Consider the following 16376-nt stretch of genomic DNA (forward strand, 5'->3'; position numbering starts at 1 on the left):
ACTTCCTTCCATTCTTCAGTCGTCCAGCGCTCATATGCCCTGCCAAACTCAAGGCGCCGGCGTTTTTGGCGCTCCGTAAGGTGTGGCTATTGTGCCGCGACAAATCCACGAAGACCAGCCGCTCGTACGCGCCGTCTAATTGTTTCCTCACTGACTTGCACATTGAGGGCTGTCTTGATCTGGTGGGCGCTCTGAAAAGGATTTGCAACGGCTGCAGCAACAATGAGAAGTCGGACTCTTCCGACGTGCATCGGTGTCGTCCCGATCATGCTGCATCTTTGAGTCGGCCATCTTCATCCCTGTATGCTTGGATCATTCGGTTGACCGCACTTATAGACTTTCCTGTGAGGCGGCATATCTCACGTTGAGGTATACCTTGTGAACTGAACTTAATTATATTTCTCCGCACATTCATCGGCACTTTTTTCGGCATGTTGCCTCGATATGAATAGGGCGAACTTCGCGTAACTGTCATTGTTTCAATGTGTTCGTATCTCTTTATCAATCGAGCCGCCGATATCATCACGGTTGCATCAGACAAAAACACCGCCCTTTGCCAGCGCTAGTCACGGTCACCTACCGTAAATATTTTGAGCAAATGATAAATATGGCCCGCACGAAAAATGAAAAAAAAAGGCGCCCTAGCACCCGAACATGCACACACGAGTGCTTATGCTCCAACGCGAGTGCATGCGCAGACACAGCTTGTCACAGACACCACTGGCCCAGCCTCCCTTGACAAAACGTTAAGGGGCACCTAGGGCTACCGTTTTGCAGACACGCACCACAAACTAGATGCACCAGGGAGCCAACCTTGCTCGCTAGGGAGACCGCGCACGCGCAAACCATGGTACTACTTTTTCCACGGGCGCGCTCCGCCGGCGAGCGGCCGCGTGTGTTGCGTTCCGAATTATTCTGGGAGCGCCTGTACATTCTCGTGCAATAGCAGAAATAAAATTTGCATGTCGAGATACGCTGGAATCATTGACGCGAGCTCATAAACGGCTCACCGTCGTCGTCGCACGTGGTGGTCAGGTTAACGAGCAAGAACCAGCAGCGGAAACATATTGGACAGAGTGTGCCACTTATTTGCAGCGACAGTCGCCGTTAAAAATGCCCAAATTGCATTGCGAAGCAATCGGGAGACGCAGGCATCTGCTGCCGCAGCCTACACAGCGACATGGGCTACCCCAGATTTTAGCCGTTCACTCCTTTCCAACCTGCACGTTTCTTTTCTTTTGAGGGCCGCTAATGTGTGGCTCACACTTGGTGTCTCACATTGTCTCGCTATGGACAAGTCGCTTTCGCGGGCGTCGCCTCCATCAGCTACTTTTGCGGGCCTTTCCACCCATCTAGCTATCAACTTCATACGCATCGGACTATATAAGCACGTATGCTGGTCTCCGTTCATGCCTAATCGCGGCCGAGAAAGGCCACAGGCACAATATGCCCATTGCTGCAGCAGGAAAGCGCGAACGGGGAGCACGAATCACGGTGCATGAAAATTGGGAATCTATGTCGCTGTGCAGGCTGCAGGAGCGAATGCTTACTTCGAGAGACTGCTTCCCAGTGCAACCGACCAGGCCGCAATATTCTAAAGACATAACACTGCGACCATAACCAAGTGACATAACAGCAAAATTAAACAGCAATCAGTCACCGCATGAGGTTCAGACAATACATTATACATTGGCGATGAACCATATGGCAACAGTGAACATTCACATACACGGGTCTCTTAGGGTACATTGAGCTGCCTACCTACAGGCGTAGTGCCTGCCTTCGTCGCACGTGGTGGTCTACTAACGAGCAACAACCAGCAGCAGAAACAGATTGGACAGAGTGTCCCACCTGTTTGCGGCGACAGTCGCTGTTAAAGATGTGCAACTTGCAGTGCGAAGCAATCGGGTGACGCAGGCATCTGCTGCCGCAGCCTACACAGTGACATGGACTACCCATCATTTTAGCATTGACTCCTTTCCAGCCTGCATGTTTCTTTCTTTTGGAGGCCGCTAATGTGTGGCTCACACTTGGTGTCCCACATTGTCTCAATATGGACAAGTCGCTTTCGTGGGCATCACCTTTATCAGCCACTTTTACGGGCTTTTCCACCCAACTTCATACACGTCCGACCATGTAAGCACTTATGCTGGTCTCCGTTCATGCCTAATCGCGGCCGAGAAAGGCCAGAGGCACAATTTGCCCATGGCTGCACAGCAGGAAAGGGTGAATGGGGAGCACGAATCACGGTGTGCGTAAATTGGGAGTCTATGTCGCTGTGCAGACTGCAGGATCAAATTCTTACTTCGAGAGGCTGCTTCCCAGTGCAACCGACCAGGCCGCATTATTCGAAAAACATAACACTGCGACCATAACCAAGTGACATAACAGCAAAATTAAACAGCAATCAGTAACCGCATGAGGTTCAGACACTACATTATACATTGGCGACGAACCATATGGCAACAGTGAGCATTCACATACACGGGTCTCTTAGGGTACATTGAGCTGCCTACCTACAGGCGTAGTGCCCGACTTCGTCGCACGTAGTGGTCTACTAATGAGCAACAACCAGCAGCAGAAACAGATTGGACAGAGTGTCCCACCTGTTTGCGGTGACAGTCGCTGTTAAAGATGAGCAACTTGCAGTGCAAAGCAGTCGGGTGACACACGCATCTGCTGCCGCAGCCTACACAGCGACATGGACTACCCATCATTTTAGCATTGACTCCTTTCCATCCTGCATGTTTCTTTTCTTTTGGAGGCCGCTAATGTGTGGCTCACACTTGGTGTCCCACATTGTCTCAATATGGACAAGTCGCTTTCGTGGGCATCACCTTCATCAGCCACTTTTGCGGGCCTTTCCACCCAACTTCATTCACGTCCGACCATGTAAGCAGTTATGCTGGTCTCCGTTCATGCCTAATCGCGGCCGAGAAAGGCCAGAGGCACAATTTGCCCATGGCTGCAGCAGGAAAGGGTGAACGGGGAGCACGAATCACGGTGTGCGTAAATTGGGAGTCTATGTCGCTGTGCAGACTGGAGGATCAAATGCTTACTACGAGAGGCTGCTTCCCAGTGCAACCGACCAGTACGCAATATTCGAAAAACATAAAACTGCGACCGTAACCAAGTGACATAACAGCAAAATTAAACGGCAATCAGTCACCGCATGAGGTTCAGACAATACATTATACATTGGCTACGAACCATCTTACAGGCATAATGCTTGCCTTTGTCACATGTGGTGGTCTGGTAACGAGCGACAACCTGCGGTACAAACAGATTGGACAGAGCCTTGCAGGGGCGTAGCCAGGGGGGGGGCTTATGGGGCTTCAGCCCCCCCCCGAAATTTTTTCGTGCTGTCATGTGCCGCCGACCAAAACAACTCCCGGCGCCAGAAATCATGCTCGATTTTGTCTAGAATGTCCTTAATACACGCTCGAAAAGACATTTTAGCGCGAACATTGCTAAATAGGGCTGGATTTCGGGGCAACGCCCATGCATCGGGAGTCACATATCGTAACGCAAGGATCGAGCCCCACCGGGCACAAAATTTCAAGGGCGTTTTGAAGGCGAGCGGGCTCGTCTCGGCATCTCGCGGAGGCCGCGAAATCTACGGAGAGCTTGGATTTCAATTCTGAAACGTTGTGGGTATAAAGTTCTCATAACATTTTGATGCGAAAGGTCCATTGACATTTTCAAAGTCGTGCTTTAGATTTTCAATTCCGGAACTTCTTGGGTTTAATGCGGTTGTAAACATTTGACGCCAAAGGTGCATCGACTTTTCTAAAGTCGTACATCGGGCCATACAACGAGACAAGCCAAATCAACATACTATCAGACAAGTTGACAAAGCACGCAGCGAGGCCTGATGAGACAAAGCGTTGTGGTTGTTCATTTGTGCCGTCAGGTCACAGAAAAGAATATAAACATTTTTTTTCACCTGTGCCAAAGCATCCATGTCAAGACACTAAAGCCACCATTGTAACTAAGTTCTTATTCATTTTTCTGCCTAGACTTTTATTCGCGAGGATATATTGAGCCTCTTTCTCATTTCTTTTTCTTTTTTTTTTCTCGCAACCCGCGGGCTGCCGATCCAGCCAGAGCGCATGCGTTTTTCTCGTGCTGCATCAATAACCGCGGGCCACTCTTGGATGCGCGTTTGTTTTTCTCTGGCCGACTGCATTTTCGCCTGGCAGAGTTTTGGAGGCTTTCTGGCTAGCAGACGAGAAAAAGAAACAATGCATAGTCACTCGCCGCCAGCGCTGCGGGGACTCGATGTATTGCAACGCGTTCGCTTGAGCGCAACCTCTCCGGGAAATTTTGTCTCACCGGTGTAGGATACCGAGCAGTACGCGTATGGTTTTCTGTGGACCAAGCGTCACACGTTTTCTTCGATATTCCTTCGGTAGCCACACTAGGTGCCCAAAGTAGGCATTCGATTGTAGCCAACATGCTTTCATTTGCGTTATTCTATTTCGCCGCCCCCCGCCCACAAAAAAAAAGAAGAAAAACAAGACATTGTTGCGGCGCAGCGAATTTTCGCATGGTGAAAGTTCGATTTTGTTACTTCTTTTGCGGAAAGTAATGGGCGACCGGACGCTTCAGTTGCCGGATACTATTTTATTATTGCGATAGCAGCTCTATGAAGAATCCAGGCGCATTTCTGTCGTTGCCCTCATGTTCCGTATAAATAACGGCCAAGGGCGATACCATCGTGACCGCGCGCCGCATGCTCTATGTGCGAGTGAAAACGTGCAGGGGGGAAGGGGAGGGGGTGAGCCGACGATGGTGGCTGAGTCTTGTGTGCGCAAGGGAGAAAAGCGGGGAGGAAGCGCGCCGCCTTCCGTCGCACGCGATACATTTTGGGAGTGGAGGGAGGGGCGGGGGTGCTGTGATCTGTGAATCTGTGGTTGCGGAACCTGTTTATTTGCCTTGTTTGACGCATTATATATAGTGACTTTTTCTTAGGTACGTAGATTTATTGGTGACTTATGCGTATATTTAAATATCTTGTTGCGAGGTTTTGTGCAAACATTGTTTCCAGAGACAATTTTCTGCCCTGTATCAAGCTTTATCTTCACATTTGTATATTCCATTGTATCTTCGCATTTCTAATGTACGAAAGCGAGTCAAATGAAAGTGAGACAAGCCGCCCCGCGCAATAATGGTTCAGTTCATTATTTTCGAGACATGTGCGTAGCACATATGCATATCATTTACAAGTGACATGCAGAGGTGATGTTAAATGTTCTTTAATGCGCTCATACACGGGATTGAACATGGTTGCGTGGCATAATGGACACTCCAAAAGTTGAACAGCTTGGTGTCGTGAGGTTTTTGACAAATGAAGATGTTTCCCAAAAAGAAATTAGTCGCCGTATGGCTGCCGTATGCGTTGAACATTGCGCGTCATTGGCCACTGTGAGGCGTTGTAGCAAACTGTTCAAAGAAGCACATGAAAGTTACAAAGACGATCCATGGCCGGGCCAAAGCCACCGTGCAATCACCCCCAACACACTTGAAAAGGCCGCGGTTGCTCAGTGGCCATGGTGTTCGGCTGCTGAGCACGAGGTCGGGCGAATAGAATTCCGGTCACGGCGGCTGCATATCGATGGAGGCGAAATGCGAAAACACCCGTGTACTTAGATTTAAGTGCACGTCAAAGAACCCCAGATGAGGGTGACGACTTTTTGTCTGCAATTGTGACCGGGGATGACTCATGGTGTCGCTACTACTAGCCTGAAACACTACGGCAAAGCTTACAGTGGAAACATTTGAATTCACCACTCCCAAGGAAAACAAAGGCCGTCATTTATGCCAGAAAAGCGTTGACTTCTTTTTAGATCGTTAGGGGTCACTATTGATCGAATTTTCTAAACCTGGAGAGACTCTAAATCGTTTCAGATATTGTGAAAGATCGGATCGGCTGCGTGTCGCAATTAAGAGCAAATAACGTGGAAAATTCAGCATTGGGGACATCTTGCTTCACGACATTTCCCGGTCCCACGTCGCTGATGTGGTTAATACAAAACTGGCAAAGTTCAAGTGGGAAACGCTGCAACATCCCTCGTGCAGCCCAGACCTGTTGCCTTGCGTCTTCCACATTTGGTAAAATTTGAAGAAACTGCTCAAGGGAACCAGATTCGTGTCGGAAGATGACGTGTAGTCATTTACAGATTTTCGAGGCGGCAACCCAAGGAGTTTTATGATACGGGAATTAAGCGACTCGTTAGTAGGACAAGTGTCTAAATACTCATGGTGACTACATTTAAATAAGGTACCCCGTTTGTCATATATTCGCATTGGCTCACTTTCATTTGACTCGCCCTCGTATATGTTGCAGAACTCCTGCTTTTTATTTGTGCTCTCTGTTGCGACTATAATTTCGGAGCAATTACTCGCAATGCACAACCGGTGACAGCCGCTCCTGCGCAATACATTCTAACAAAGGAAAGTGTCATTGAGATTTTCTCCTGGTCGTTCCATGTGTACAAAAATGTAAACAAGGTTGTTGAGTGACAGATTTATATATATATATATATATATATATATATATATATAGAGAGAGAGAGAGAGAGAGAGAGAGAGATCCCTCGACTAATTTTATAAGGAGCAGGCCGAGCTGCAAAGCGAGCCCCCCCCGAACGAAATTTCTGGCTACGCCACTGGAGCCTTGCACCTGTTTGAACCAACAGTTGCCGTTGAAGATGAGCAACTTCCATTGCGAAGCAATCAGGTGACGCAGGCATCTGCTGCCGCAACCAACACAGCGACATGGACTACCCGGCATTTTAGCGTTAACTCCTTTCCGACCTGCACATTTATTTTCTTTCGGGGGCCGCTACGTGTGGCTCACACTTTGTGTCCCACTTTGTCGCAATGTGGACAAGTCGCTTTTGTGGGCATCACCTTCGGCAGCCATTCTTGCGGGCCTTTCCACCCATACGGCTATCAACTTCATACACTTCGAACCATGTAAGCACATATGCTGGTCTCCGGTTTGAGCAAATCATGGCCGAGGTAGGCCACAAGCACAATTTGCCCATGGCTGCAGCAGGCCAGAACGAACGGGGCGCACCAGTTACGGTGTGTGTATACTGGGAGTCTATGTCGCTTTGCGGACTGCAGGAGCAAATGCTCACCTCGAGGGACTGCTTACCAATGCAACTGACCAGGCCCCCACATCTGAGAAACGTAACACAGTTACCACAACCAAGGGTGGCAGCAAAACCAGATTCTGCAATCAATCACTTCACTGTAGCTTGCACAAAGACCCAGGCTATCAAGGAAGAGGAGCAATCATCAACGAGACTAGGAATATGGAAAATGAGAAAGCTTGCATTCAAGAGAGAAGCCACTCTGCTCTGCAAGCATTGAAGGCTAAAAACATCAAGAAAAGTAAAATGGTGCATAGCACATGTGCATAGGTTAATGCAAGACGCATGCCAATGCTGCATCAGCTATTTCATGAGAGTAATTGCGCATGACAACATACACTAGAAGATACTGCTACAGATATGTTAGGCTGCTACAGAGTGACTGGTATTAAGTATCAGCGAGGAATCGGTTGACCTTTATATTTGGATGAGGATGAATGACCTCTAACAAAAATGGGCAGTGAGAAAGCTTACATTTATAGAAGAAAAATTACACTTGGCACAAACGGAATTAACATGGCTAGGAAGCTGATTAAGGGCAAACTGATGGAACTCAATCTTTTGGCCAGCGTCGTCCGTGCTTGGTAAGATGTTGCAGGTGCATCTGAAGACGAAGAATTTCTAGAAAGTCCTTTTTGAGTTACCTGGATGACTCAGCCAAATGTCCGTGCTGGTGGAATGGTGGCTGAAGCTCTTTGCAGTCTTAACACAGTCCTTTGCAGACTTGATATCTCATCCATATTCTTGTGCATGTGCTTCTTTGTTCTTGGTGTAAAAGCCTTGCAAATTCGGCTCCAGCCCCTTCCTGTTGGTGCAGATAGGAGCTCCTGTGATGACCAAGATGTGCTTGGCATAGACTCTGTTGGGGCAAAACGGTGACACATGAGATACAGCACAGATTAGCCAAATTTATGGGTGTTTTATATGTTCGAACCAATTATACTGAACCATAAATATGCACAAACATTCATATCTGCTGCAAACAGCAAGCCAATACAGCATAGATCAAACATATTTATTTCTGAACCATGTGTTGTTTACCTTGTAGTGGTAGCCAATGTCCACACAATGACCTTGTTGTAGCAGGCAGCAGCTTCTGTTTAGTGCGTGGAGTGTGTTGCTTTATACTGGTGCCGTCCTCATTACTACTGCATGTCTGGAACAGAAATTTTGACTGAATCAGAAATTGAAAAAGCAAAGTTTTGCAATATGAAATGCAAAAAGGTGTGACATATATGTTGTATTGATTTGCGACTACAGAACACATGCAAATGTACACTGTCTGTTCTAGGGTGCTTAAGCAGCATGTTAAATAAATATTGCTATTGTCCATAAAATTGATGTCTGCCTAACTACAATGCATGTCAACAGCGCAAGTACTATTAAGATCACAAATGAGAACATTTGTGGGTTCATTTATACACTAGAAGTGATCACACTGCTAGTTCCACAAGCAAATGCAAGAAAGTCATGAAGCTATTAGAATTGATGCATTATTTTTCTGCACGAACGTGATGCACCGCTTCACTACTGCAAAAATAAATGCCCTACGGTAAACCAATCTGAACAGCAAGAACATTTGGAACCAACAAGTACGAAATATGGGTGAATTATCATGCTTGCAACTGTTCAATACATTAAATTCTGTACTTTCACTTCATTTTACCAAAGGATTATTCGGTTTTGTGGACGAAAGACGTTGCCGGCCGACTCGAAAAAAAAAGTTTAATATGTATATTGATAAGGCTACTCAGTCACCTACAACCACGGCTACAATAACATGAAAAATGAGACCCGCGTTCCGATATCGCTCTTTCTTTCCTGGTTGTGTGTGTAAACCAAACGACAGCCTCGCAAGTAAAGGTTTATTTCGGAAACAGCAACTGAGATCCTCACTGCCCATATGTAATGCTGGATCTAGTTCGTTAACTTGTGCCCGCCTGGAAGGTAATGAGACGGATATTATATAACGATTGAAGCAGCGGTGTTAAACGACTCACCGTTATCGCCGTTGTCAGCCGCAGCAAAATTCAGCTCCCGTTTCGATGCAGACCTGTTCCGAATGCCTCACGACTGAAACCCAACTGCCGGGCTTACATGTCCGCTTGCAAACACGTAACTTCACCCCAAGTTACATCGAAGCGCAAGAAACTAGTTTTAGAAACGAAGAAGCAACCAGTCTTGAGTGTACGAACGAATGAATCCGTGCCGCCGTGCACTCGGAAATACCGGTAAAAATTTTAAATCCAGGCCAGAGGTCACGTGAAAGATCGATGATGCTGAACGCTATTTGCGTTTATAATGGCGAAGAAACAATAAACTTACTAACAAAGAGTACAACATCTAATTAGCAATGATAATTTTGCCCTGTTTTTACGTAAAAGAAAATGCTTCGGTAATTGTAAGAGAAAGTTTGTAAGATAAAATGGATGGATGGATGGATGTTATGAGCGTCCCCTTTGGAACGGGGCGGTGGCTTGCGCCACCAAGCTCTTGCTACTATGCTGCCTAATATCCTACCTAGGTTAACCAATGAGGAAAAAAAAAACATACTATGAACTACCACGTCCAAATTTTCTGATACCCTATTGCGAACTGTGCTTTTGTACGTCTCCGTCCTTTGTCGTTTCCCTACTTTTCTTCCACCAATCCTCCAATCGCCTCTTACTGATGTCTATTGCGGACCTGTTTGCTTTACCACTGCTCCCGCTGAACCCAAGGGCTTCAAGGAGGCCAGTGGTGCCTAAATCGACCGCTGGATAGATGTCTTCACATTCTAATAAAATATGCTCCGTCGTTTCCCTAGCTTTACCGCAGCAAGCACATGCTTCTTCTTCCTTCTTATATCTCGCTTTATACGTGCGTGTTCTAAGGCATCCCGATCTCGCTTCGAAAAGTAATGAGCTTCCCTTTGAGTTATCATAAATGGTTTCTTTCCTAATTTCGTTTTTTCCCCTTAAGTAGTTACTCATGGCAGGTTTCTTTTCCATTGCCGCCACCCATGAGATTAATTCAGCCTCTCTGACTTTCCGCTTGACCTATCTTTGTTGTTGTGTTGCCCACCCCACAGGCCGCATACTTGCTGGTAAGCTTCCTAGTTCTTTTCCTCCACTGTGAATCAATGTTTTGCCTGTACAGATACCTGAACACTCTCCCAGCCCATTTACTTTCCTCCATATTCCTCAGCCGTTCTTCATACTCAATTTTACTGCGAGCTTCCCTCACTTCAAAACTAGTCCAGCCCATATCCCCTTGCACAGCTTCATTTGTAGTCTTCCCGTGAGCGCCCAATGCGAGGCGACCCACTGACCTTTGGTTCCCGTCGAGTCCTGATTGTACCCCTGATTTAAAGCAAACAACCGCATTTGCAAAAGTAAGTCCTGGAACCATTACCCCTTTCCACATACCTCGGAGGACCTCGATCGTACCTATTGTATCCCCGTAGCGCTCTGTGCTTCATTATGGCTGCATTTCTCTTCCCCTTGACTGTTATGGTTTTTTCCTGTGTTTCCATATATCCGTTGCCTTCGTTTATCCATATACCAAGGTATTTATATTCTGTTACCCGAGGTATTTCTTGGCCCTGTATCTCCACTGTCTGTTCACTGTTTTCATTGAATACAATAACACCTGATTTTCTAACACTAAATTTCAAACCTAAATTGTTGCCTTCCTGTCCACAGATATTAGCCAGACGTTGCAAATCACTTTGCTTGTTTGCGAGCAACACAATGTCGTCCGCATAAAATAAACCTGGGAGTTGCTGCTCTATTACTGTACCTGCCTGTTTGTATGAGAGATTAAACCCGATATTACTTCCTTCTAGCGCCCTCTCCATCCTCACCATGTACATCATAAACAGCAGCGGGGATAAAGGGCACCCCTGCCTCAGTCCCTTGTTGATATGAACTTTCTCCGCGCTCCTCATCCCTTCCCATTCAACGCAAACAGTATTTTCTAGGTAAATCTCTCTCAAAAGCTGGATGCAATCGTTACCTAAGCCTTCCCCTTCCAGAATATCCCACAAAATGCTGCGGTCTACGTTGTCGTACGCTCCTGTAATGTCCAAAAAGGCCACATACAACGGTCTGCTTTCTGCTTTTGATATTTCAATACACTGAGTAAGAACAAACAAGTTATCATCCAAACGCCTACCTATTCTAAAGCCATTCTGAAGCTCTCCCAAAATGTCATTATATTTTCTGCTCATGCTTGAAGCTTTAAAATTACGCTTATTACGACGCCTCTACCGGGAAATGTTGGAACTAACGAACGCATCCCGAGGTGATGCTACTAGGTCGGCTTTGTTAGCAGCGGCGCGCGGTCGATTTTTTCGCCCTCTGTGGCCATTTGTTGAACTTGAGAGTGTGCCACCCCGCTATGGTGGCTAGAAGGGGAGGTCCATAGAGTTACTATACTGACTCTAGAGGACAAGCTACCCATAGGGCCCATGCATTAAAATCGGGAACCTCAAGAGCGCCGCCATGTTGCTACGCGCCGAGGTTGCCAGCTCCTGAGACGCTTGCTAGACTTGGTGACAGTAGTCAGTTTTAATCCGGCAACAGTAGCAGCGTAGCAGCATGGCGTCTCGCTTGAAGTGTTGTGATGTGTGCGTGCAGCCGTGTGTTTGGGCTTCATAAGTCGGTTCTTTATTCTATGTTGCGGGATGGTGTGGGTGTGGTCCATGTTGGCCGTAGAGCTGGCAGTTATGCAACCGAGGGATGATCCTGTTCAAGCTTCTGGCGGTATGCGGTTTTCAGCGGTCACGCCTGTTGCAGGAGTGTCACTCGACGACGTTACGAGCTCGAAGCTGTGGTCAGATTCCTCGTTGGCGTTCCGTAATTATCTTCGCACGGGCGCGGTATGTTGCAAAAGCCGCTTTCGCGATCTATCGTCGTGACGATAGATCGGGTTTTTTATTATTATAAGTAATGATCCAGCTGTAGGGCACATGTAACCGACAAACGGAAGTCTCAGGAGAGCACCTGAGATGGTAGTAGAGCAGGCGGCGCAGGAACTCCAGGGCACCCGAGGGACAGTGGGGGGATCAAAGCTCGAAGCAGAACGGTACGTAGGTTGGGGCCGCCGAGGCAGGTGTGTGCCAGGGAGTGTTCGCACGGACAGCTCCCCTGGCACGCGCAGCCGTGCCTCGCAAGGTCGAGATACTTTAAAGGCACCTGCGCCCATGGTCTTTCTTTTGCCTCGGCGCAGTGAGCGCGATTAACGAGAATAATGTGGAGGGCATCCGGTGCAGTCGCGAATGCATCATGACAAATGTAGCTCGCGTCGCCTGGCGTCTGTAGTAATATCAGAGTTGGTTGTATGAACTTTATGCATAATACGTTTTGTTACGGTACCTCAACGGAATGGGTCTAGAGGACGGTGTTGGTACATTTTTTCGTACCGCCCTAATCCTATACCCCCACTACAAACACACACATACCCCCCTTTTTTTATGTATACATACAATTCCTTGCCATGACGGATCATAGCCTCCTTTATTTTTGAAAAATAGAGGAGGCTATGGACCGATTGACCAGTTCAAGTTGTCAACTTGTCAGTAACTGTCGTAGGAATCACTGTAATAAACATAATTCCACGATCGGATTGTTTACTTTCATTTTTTGTTGTAACACTGAGGACTACATAGAACTTTATTTTGTATATGTGAGAGAAGTATGTGGATATCACGAGCTTAAGCCAATGTGCGATACACAGACAAAGCAGCTGCTACAACATGAACTGCATTGAGGGCCACACAACACATACGTAATTAAAGGTGCAAAATATAGGGGGAAGCTTCAAAATACGCTCTGTAGCACTGCAAAGTATAACATACATTGTATGTGTACAATAAATGTTCAAAAATACAATGCATCAATGTACCATTTGCCTTCAAGTTTATTATGAAGTTGAAGTTTACTGAAGTTTATTATGAGCATATGTACAACAGGGATCAACTAACACACCCGCAGTCGAGGTGGCTGTTCGAGGTGTGCTGGCTGCCTCAGTGTAAGAAAAAGAAATTGGGTAAATGTCGACACCAGTGCCACTGCTTCTTGCCTCTGACCTGCACGTGCCTCTGCGGCATCTTTGTGCACAAGTGTGCTGGCGTGGTGAGGCGTAGGAGTCATCCGAGAGAAAGAGTATTGTTTACATGGAGGAGTGGCTGTTCACATTGCCTGTCACTTTCCCTCAAATGTTTCCTTGGCGACTAGGGTGACACACCCGCAGTCAAGGTGGCTGTTCGAGGTGTGCTGGCTGCCTAAACGAAATAAAAAGAAATTAGATGAATGTCGATACCAGTGCTATTGCTTATTGCCTCTTACCTGCATTTGCCTCCACGGCCTCTTGGTTTGCGGAGTCTGTATGAGGGAGCTGCTGTGGCTAGGCGTAGGCATTGTCTAAGCAAAAAGAAAAGGCCATTTAAATGGGGAATTATGGAAATAAATGCAGTTATGTCTGCTTCTTGCACTCTTCTTGCCTAAAAGTTTTCAAACATAGTGTCCAGAACACACCAGCACTTTGACTGCTTCTGCTTTTTACCTGCAGGTGTTGTTGCGAGATCCTTAGTATGGCTGCGTGCAGCATTGTAACACTTGGTGGAGGCATTTGAAGTGGTAGCCAAAAATATAAAGAATCATCCTTGTCTGCACGAATGCTTTCAATTTCTAAATGCAGTGGTAACTATCACTATTGGTGCAAGGCCCCCCCACATCTATGCGGCAAGTGCCATAGCTCGAAACTGAATTGTTCCTTTATGTTTCACAAGGCATCTGATATGTCCACATTAGATGTGATGTGTTTGTTTTTATTTATCCCAGTGTGGAGAGAGCATCATTAAATGGCTGAAGTACTATAGCGCCAAACAGACGACACAAGAAGAGACACGGACGAGCGCTTATGTCCGTGTCTCTTCTTTTTGTGTCGTCTGTTTGGCGCTATAGTACTTCAGTAATATGCACCAACTAGCCCAACAAAAAGTTCTGCTGAAATATCATTAAATGTTTTGTTTATTTTTGCGTGTCTTGTTTTTTGGTTTATTTCTGAATTTATCATGATGCTAAAGTGACTTATGTAATGGCAATCAGCTTTTGTTTTGCAGAAAAACAATGCATTTCCTGACCCATTGTTTGACATCCCCTCACTCGCATAATTTTGCAGAGTATTCTACCTATATTGACTTGCTTGACCTCCACTAAAGGGTCTTGCATTATAAATACGACTCTTTCCTTAAAATCATTCGACACTTCTCATAATTTCTGTACCTTGGGCTTCTAATACTCTGCATTCACTATTTTTGCTTGTTTATGACTAGAAATGCATTCTTTAATTTAGAGCTTAAATTTTACCTTTGGAACACACGGAAGGGCTTGCCATTGCATATCTGCATAAAAGGGAAACATGTTTCATTAAACATTTGCAAAATCCCATTGAAGATTGATGAATGCAGCTTGCAGTGTGATATGACTGAATGAGCCATAAAAGTAACTCATCTCACTTGGTAAATGAAAGCACATATTAGTGTGATGCACAAGATACGTTACACTAACGTGGTGGGTTCTCTTGCTTATAAAGCAAAATAATCGGTGCGCGAGAAAAAAATTATTTTTGCATAACCCTTGTACACACTGACTTAAGGAAAATGAGCTGGAGCTGTCCACATGATGTACTTATTTTACCTGCGAGTATGGTCAACAAAAATGTGTCCCAGCTGCTTAGTGGTATTCCGGATTATGTCAGTATTGCATATGTGCCTGTTGTCGAAAATAATTGAATTTTGAAAGTGCTCGCAGGGATCTGATGTGCATATCTGCAGTTTATGGGTACATGTAAAAGACTCAGCATCAAGTGCAAGTGAACGGTCCCACAGGCCCGAAGTCGATCATGCAAATAGATTCGCTGCACAAATTTGTGACCAGAAAAGATATGCCACATGAAATGGCATGCAAGGAAGTGTTGAAAATATTGCACAGTTAATAAAACGCCTAAGCTATTAATATGTGGCTTGATGCACTCGTTATGCAAAACGGAGGTGAGGCGTGCAGACAGGAAACAAGAGTAGAGTATTTACAAGCAAACAACACGCGCGCCGCCCACTTCTCTACTCTTGTGTCCTGTCTGCACGCCTCACCTCTGTTTTGCATAATGAATCCTTACGAACTAGCTCAGCTTTCTGTCGTTCTAAGTCTCGATGCACTCTATTTCGTCCGCATTAGGCACTCGCCTCTTGATTACTTCGTGGCACAGAAATACTCGGTCATCAGGCTGTTTTTCTGCTGTGGCCTTTGTAGAAGCATGATTGTTCAAAGTGCAACAATTAAACAGATTCTTTGAGTTGCCTGTGGCTTCGTCAGTACAATTCCGGTGCGCTGGTCCGCCTGTCCAGCAATTTCCTACTGAAGGGAAACCTGCAAATAAAAACACCGCTCCGCATGCAGAAAAATGCTCTACTGTGACGCTTCTCAAACGATTGTGATGTACCACAAGAGCTGCCTACTCGCGTGATATTCTCAACAAAGAGATAAATTCGTTTACTTACATGTGAAGGTATATGCCAGACCACTTCGGGGCTTCGGTGGCACATAAGGCACGAGTGTGTCATAGCGTCCGATGTCGACGCGCGATCGCATGTCAAACGAAACTACTACGCATCCAAAAAACAGATTCGAAACCGAAATTCGCGTCATCCTTTATTGCATGAATGCGTACATCGTGATTTACATAAGTCACGGACTTAGCGATCGCTTTCTGTAAACTTAATATTAACGTACCACCTTCATAAAGCCATCAGGTATGCGTTTTTAGGTGACAAAGCATAAGGTGACCTGTACTTGTTCTCAGCTCTTTCAATAGTAATTGCGCTGGCCACATTGACCAGTAGCAACAGGGCGGCGCCCTAGAGGTTCCCACTTTTCCGGCCCAGCTTTTCCTCTAGAGTTGTTCTACTAACTCTATGGGGAGGTCATTGAGGTGTCGGCATAGAGTTTCATATTAGTATACCTAGAGGCAAATCTGGCGCTGCGATCGTTCAACCTACATGGGAATGATGGGAAGTACAGGCTTCGGATTGGCATTCTGTTGACTGGCGAACTAGTGTACAAGTATTTTTTTAAAAGTTTCGGTTTCGCTCCAAGCGCAATTGCTATAACCTGCAGCTGGACAGTGCAACGCAAAGCTCTCTGCGTTTGTTATGTTGCTCGGAGTGGCGAT

At 46.2% G+C, this 16376-nt stretch overlaps 1 long non-coding RNA gene across 1 annotated transcript; it reads right to left on the reverse strand.

Moving 5' to 3' along the window:
• Positions 1-11586: 11586 nt before the first annotated feature.
• Positions 11587-15789, reverse strand: LOC139052739 (uncharacterized). Its single transcript, XR_011510039.1, has 4 exons — positions 15706-15789; positions 14516-14550; positions 13493-13567; positions 11587-13428 (listed from the first exon to the last, which is right to left on the reverse strand). It is a non-coding gene; the product is annotated as an uncharacterized lncRNA (long non-coding RNA).
• Between the last annotated feature and the right edge of the window lie 587 nt (positions 15790-16376).

Source organism: Dermacentor albipictus, unplaced genomic scaffold (genome assembly GCF_038994185.2).
Source record: "Dermacentor albipictus isolate Rhodes 1998 colony unplaced genomic scaffold, USDA_Dalb.pri_finalv2 scaffold_31, whole genome shotgun sequence".
Classification (NCBI taxonomy): domain Eukaryota; kingdom Metazoa; phylum Arthropoda; class Arachnida; order Ixodida; family Ixodidae; genus Dermacentor; species Dermacentor albipictus.